The 6,340-nt window shown below is 26.0% G+C and overlaps 1 long non-coding RNA gene across 1 annotated transcript; it reads left to right on the plus strand.

Annotated features, from left to right (window-relative positions):
• The first annotated feature begins 692 nt into the window (after positions 1-692).
• On the plus strand, positions 693-4,571 carry LOC145839429 (uncharacterized). The gene is made up of 3 exons (XR_014370060.1): positions 693-828; positions 3,447-3,573; positions 4,412-4,571. It is a non-coding gene; the product is annotated as an uncharacterized LOC145839429 (long non-coding RNA).
• Positions 4,572-6,340: the final 1,769 nt, after the last annotated feature.

Below are 6,340 nucleotides of genomic sequence, written 5' to 3' on the forward strand. Positions count from 1 at the left end.
CAAAAATGAAACTGAGCTTTCAAAGTATGTTTGCGGCCTTAAGCGCAAAAACATTGATTTTGAATTAACTTGGGAGGTGATAAAAAGAGCACAGCCAATAGCAGATGGTAACAACCCTGTTTGTAGGCTGTGCTTAAAAGAATCAACAGCCGTTATGTATGCGTTAAAAAGGAAGGTTGTTTAAATAAGAGGAGCGAATTTATATCGTCTTGTCGACATATAAAAAAGCTTCTATTAAAATACAACAAATTTTGAAGTATTTTATAGTCAATTAACTGTTGTTTTCGTTAATTTTAGTTGTTTGATTAGTTAGATCAGTGGTCGGCACCAGACATGTTAAAAAGCTCTGCTTTGTTTACTCAAGCGTGAAACTACTAACTTAAAACAAACCAAAGTTTATACGCTTCATTGCTGGATTACCATAGTAATTGTTAGCATTTTAACAAGTCTGGTCGGCACGGTGTACACTGGTGCACACTAGTGTACACGAAATTTATTTTGGGGTGCACGAAACTTTTAGGGTACACGAAAGTCATTTAGGGGTGCACAGAATTTTGAGATTACATTATTATATTTATTTAGTTTAAGCGACATACTTAAATATTTAAGTTAAATCTAGCCCTGGTGTTTAGTTTAGCTTTTAATTTATTGGCCATTTTACTCTCATGATCTATTTTGGTATTGAAAATCACATAACATTCTTTATATCAACATTGAGGAAGCAGTTTGCATCTGAAAGAATAGAGAGAAAACTCGAAGATCTTGTGAAATCAGTTGGCTGATGTGGAGGAAGCTTTCATCCAGCTAAGATCATGAATATATTAAAAGGTTAGTATTTTTCTTTTTACTTACAGTATTAGTAGATTACAGTATTTTGCTTAGTGAAGAAAGTTTCTTTTATAAATTATTAATACTACCTACTTTAAAAACTAAACAATAATTCCTTTAAAAATATTCACATGATAATTATAATATTTTTATACTTAAAGGAAAATTAAAGAATTTATGTTCAATAAAAATACTTGAAAAAGATAAAAACAGTTAAAGTATATTAAAAAAAATTTCTAAATAGATTCATAAAAGTAGTAATGAACAAGTTTTAAGTAACAGATTTAAGTTTTGAATAACACAAGTTAAGTAAATATCATACCTTTGAATTTATTTTATTAATTAATTAATTAACCTATCCATAATTGAATAGTACATATAAAGTTTAAAAGAAAATATAGGCTAAATTGACATTGAGTTGCCACACACTGAGGATAGTTTAAATTTTATAAAAGTTTTTGAAAATCTCAAGATGGCTAGAACTTTTCTTTTTTTTTCTTAAACTCAGGCTAGCTAGGTATGCTTTTTATTAAACTACTTGTTACTTAATTTATTGACTTTAAAAGTTAAAAAATTTATTCTCTTAATTATTTTATTTACTAGCTATTTTGATCTGTTGGTTTAACAAAATATGTTGTATCTGTTGTATGATTCAAGGTTGCCACACACTCAGCCTAAATGTTTTTTTTATTAGAAATAAAGTCTTATTAAGCATGTTATTTTCTTGCAAAAGTTAGTCTAGTTTTGGACTTGTGTAGAATCTTTGAATGTATGTATGATTTTTATTTTTGAAATATAAAAAATTTATTTAGTCATTTATCAAAATATTAATTTAAGTATACTGCTACTTTTGAGCTTTGGTTTTCTCTTTTCTTTATTAAACTAAAAATGACCAAGGCTAGTTTTATTGTAACTATTACAGAGTCCTACACTTAGTGCAACTCAGGACAGTATAAATATTTTACAATTCTCAGGATAATTTGTTTTTTGAATCTTGTTCCAATATTTTCTATTTCATTAAATGAAATTTCTTTGTTGTAGTTTCAAATTTTTTTTTTTTAATTCCAATTTTGATGAATAACCTGAGTTGTTTTTTAAACTTTATTTATATTGAATATTTATATATGATGTTTTATAAAAATTTCAAAGTTTAAGAGTCAAGATAATTTTTTAACTCAAAGAGTAACAACAGTGCTAATACTTGATCTTAAATTTATGAATTATACTAAGCAGTAATTTAATAATTTTGTTAGAAGAGTTATAGTATGTGTTTTTAAGATGTAAATCTTTCTTTATGCCTACCAAAAATTTAAAAAAAGAATAAACAATTTTGTTTAGAATTTAAAAATAACTTATAGTTTTATATTAAAAACCAAAAATTTATTATTTGTGAAATGTTAAGCTTTTTTTTTTCTGTTTTAGTTGTGCTTATTTGAAAATAGTTTTTTTTTAAATGTTTTAAAATGATGTACAGTTCCTCAGTTGTTTTACTTAATTTGAATATTTTGAAAGAAAACTTACTGTTAATTGATATCTTTTTCAGTATTTTTATTATGTAAATGCAAAAATATAGACAGTTTAAAGGTATTATGATACTTTATCAAAACTCAGACTAGTAAGGATTTTAAAAAAATACCCATTTTAGGTTAGAATGCTTTTCCTGAGCTTGAGCTTGGTTTTGATTTTTGATTAACAACCCTTTTTACCTTAAAACTATAGTTTAAAAATGTATGTTTGTTATAAATTTGATATTTCATGTTATCAAAAAGTTTGCCACACAATCAGAATAATCCTGGATGATTTAAAAATTTTGAAAATCTCAGTATGACATAAGATAACTTAGAAAATTTTTAATTTGTTTTTTAACCCAGGCTGACTCAAGATAGTTTTTTTTATCTCAGTATAGTTTTAAGATTTCAGGCATTTTTTTCCTACATTTTGAATGAGATATAGTTAATATAGTCCCATTAAATTATTTTGTAACTTTTAGTATTTTTTGCTGAAGATATATGTTTTTCTTGCCTTTGAAAATAAAAAAATGAAAAAAACTTAGATGACTACAGTTCAGTTTAAAGTCATTCAGGACAGTCTTGATCTGTCAAATCAGTTTTAACCCAAAGGATTACAATCCTGTCAAGCTTATTCAACAGTATCTACTTTAAATGTTTGACATAATAAAAAATGTTTTTTGTTTCAAAGAGAAGCAACTCTGGTCTTAATATAATTAAATTCTTTACTTAGCGAATTATTGATTGTCTTTTTGAGTTTTTTCTTGCATTTTACAACTTTTACTTACTATAACTCTGACTTTAAATATAACTCTTATTAAACTAAGCTAAAAAAAATATAACACAAAAATAATTTTAAATATTTACAGTAAGGTATCAAATTTACTGTATAATACTTATCTTAAACCAAATGTTTTACTTGAGATGATTATTTATATTTTTTATAGATATAAAAAGTTTTGTAAGTTAAATCAGCACAATTTTTTTAAAGCTATTAAGTTTTTTTTTAATAATGATTAAACTAGATTAGAAGTCAGTAATGACATTAGTTTTTTGATAAAATTTTCACACACTCAAACTACTTTGGATAACTCTTATGCTATTTTAAAGGTTGGAAAACTTTGGCAAAGTAACTTTTTAAAAGATACTTATGCTGAGACATTATACCTCAATTGAAGAACTTACTTGACAAGTTAAACCACAACCCAGTAGCAGTTCCAATAAACAGCTCATTATGGTAAGATAGTTTTAGAATAATAGGTCTCTTGGTATTTTAGTCTCTTATATTACACTAAAAAAAATTAAAAGTCAATTCTACTAATATTGATTAAAGTGTAAAATTTTACAAAAATGATTTATTCATTTTTATAGGTGCTTAATAACTCTTGAGAAAAATCTAATTATTAATATGTAAATTTAATTAATTTTCATTAATTTACTTGTTTTTTTTGAAATCATAAACATTTTATTTAGTTTAAAAAATTACTTGTTTTTATTAGTAACAGCTTTGTTTTGCTTTTTTTTTGAACATTGTAATTTTATTTTCTTTATGTTATAGCTCATTTTTATTCTTACTTATTTTAATAAGTTGAATAGTAGAGTCCAAATTCTTAAACATAATTTTTAAAATTTAAATATTTATAATTTTTTTTTTTAAGACATGTAAAAGATTAAATTATTGATAAACTTTAAACTTAAAAACATTTCATGTTAAAACTTTACCTTTTAACGTAAAGTTCAATATAGATTTTATGTGTGTATGATGTTAGATACTATTATATAATTTTTTTTTTTATTGATATTTTTGTTCATAAAAAATAGTTGATGTTTTAAATTTTAATAGTCTCATTTTAAAAAGTTTTTGTTTTAGAGTTTGATTTTAACTGTTAAGTTTTTTTATAATTTTTTAGCTCATTATAAATTTGATTAAAGTTGGGTATGCAACTCGATGACCGAGAGGTCTTTTTTTTGTATCCAGGTCCTTCATCCAAAAATAATTTTTGAGCAATTTTTTCAATAAACCTCATTAAGACCTGAATTATTACTAAGCATTAACTTTAAAACCTTAATTTTAGGTTTGATCAGATTCGTGCAAGCAACAAGACCAACACATACAGTTCCAGATCAACAAAACGGATTTAGCTAGGATAATATTTTCATGTCTTTTTTGTCGTTACTTTTTGGTGTAATTTTTGTTTCCTTAATTTTTTCGTGGCAATACATCTGTTAAACACATATAGTAATCGATTATTAAAAAATCATTAAGTAGAGTTAACTAAATAATTAAATTTACCATGCAATAAAAAGTACCAAGACTGCTGATTGTTAATTGGGATTGTGGCAATGTATTAAATTAATCTAGTTAGTATTTTAGACCTGGGTGATACAAGTAAAATATTGTTGTAAAAATTAGATCACCGATATAAGTTTATTAAAATGGATAGGGTAAAGTGAACAATTTTAAGTTATCTTGTAAAAATTAATTGGGTGTTCCCGAATTATTAGTAAAAAAATCGATTTAAAGTATTTACATATTCTTCAACACTAGCGGCGCTAAAAAATGGAAATTGGGGTGCACCAAATTTTAATTTTGTGATTTAGGGTTCACGGATTCAAATTGGCGTGCCGACCACTGAGTTAGATGGTAGATCAATTTTTGTACTGAATATTTGTAATGTACAATATTACGTTATACTGTTTTTTGTTTTTTGCATAACTTTTGTATCTTTGTTTAGTACAGTGCTTTTTATTTTGAATTTAACTGACTGATGATTAAAGCTTTATGAAAAATTAAAGCTTTATGAAACATATGTACCAGAATTTTTAATATCGCCATTTCAATAAATTATTTAAAAGCCCTTCAAGTGGGCTCAGTAGAAGGTGTTTAAGTTTGAACATTAACCTTTTTTTATATTTATGCTCCAAATTTTTGTCGAGCACAGTAAACAAAAACACGTTCATAAAAAATGTCAGATTTTAAAAAGTTTGATATCAAGCACTCGACTAAGAACATTCCATGTGGTAAACAAGATGTGTATAAGGAAGCATTAATACAGAAGACTCAACACTTAGTAAGACGGATGCGGTGGAAAGCAAAGTTCTTCGAAGAAGAAGATCAAGTGGCTGCAGAAGAACACGAAACATACGGGTTCAAAACAACACGCACACCTAAGCAAATACAACATATACAGGCATTTGAAGTAGACCTAATCAAATGGTGCAAGACGTGGAGTTCAGAACAAGTAGAAGCCGTTTCCAAAATGAACTTTCAAAGATTGTGCAGGACATAAGTAAGTGCAAAAATTTGATTGTGCTTTCTGATAAAACTTCTAATTTTTACGAAATTTCAGTAAGTGACTATAAAAAATTATTAAAAGACAATATTACTAAAGATTACGAAAAATGTACTGATAAAACTTTAAATGATATTAATGTAGAAGCTAAAAATTTAACTAAAAACTTAAAAATACACGATAGGATTAAAAAATTGCCTTTAAAAAACGCATACATAACGGTCAAAGACCATAAAGATGTCGCTATCCGCGTCTACTTATACAACTTAGGGGCCTGATTTATAACGCAACGTGCGCTCTAACTTGTGTAATAGAAGTCCCTAAGATAACGCTTAAATTATAGTTGACTTAAATAAACTAATATGAACTACTTACTATTTACTAAATGTTTAATAAATCAGTTACTTATACTAGTTTAAACTAAGTTCGAATTTGTGATCATGATTATATTTACAATGAATTTGCGAAACGAAAAGATGATAAAATACTGCACAACATTACACTAATAAACCAAATTATCAATTCTTTTAAAAGACGACAATCTCGAATAAAAGAAACTAAACACTAAATGTTTAAACCAAACTCAAAAAACATTCTAAAATCGAAATCACTTCAACAAGATTGAAACCATTAAAACTTAAGTGCAGCAAAAAGCTGCACTGAGTTCAGACCGCTTCAATGCAGTAGAAACTAAAAAGAACTGAACCGTCA

Source organism: Thalia democratica, chromosome 6 (genome assembly GCF_965202585.1).
Source record: "Thalia democratica chromosome 6, ktThaDemo2.hap1.1, whole genome shotgun sequence".
Lineage (NCBI taxonomy): Eukaryota > Metazoa > Chordata > Thaliacea > Salpida > Salpidae > Thalia > Thalia democratica.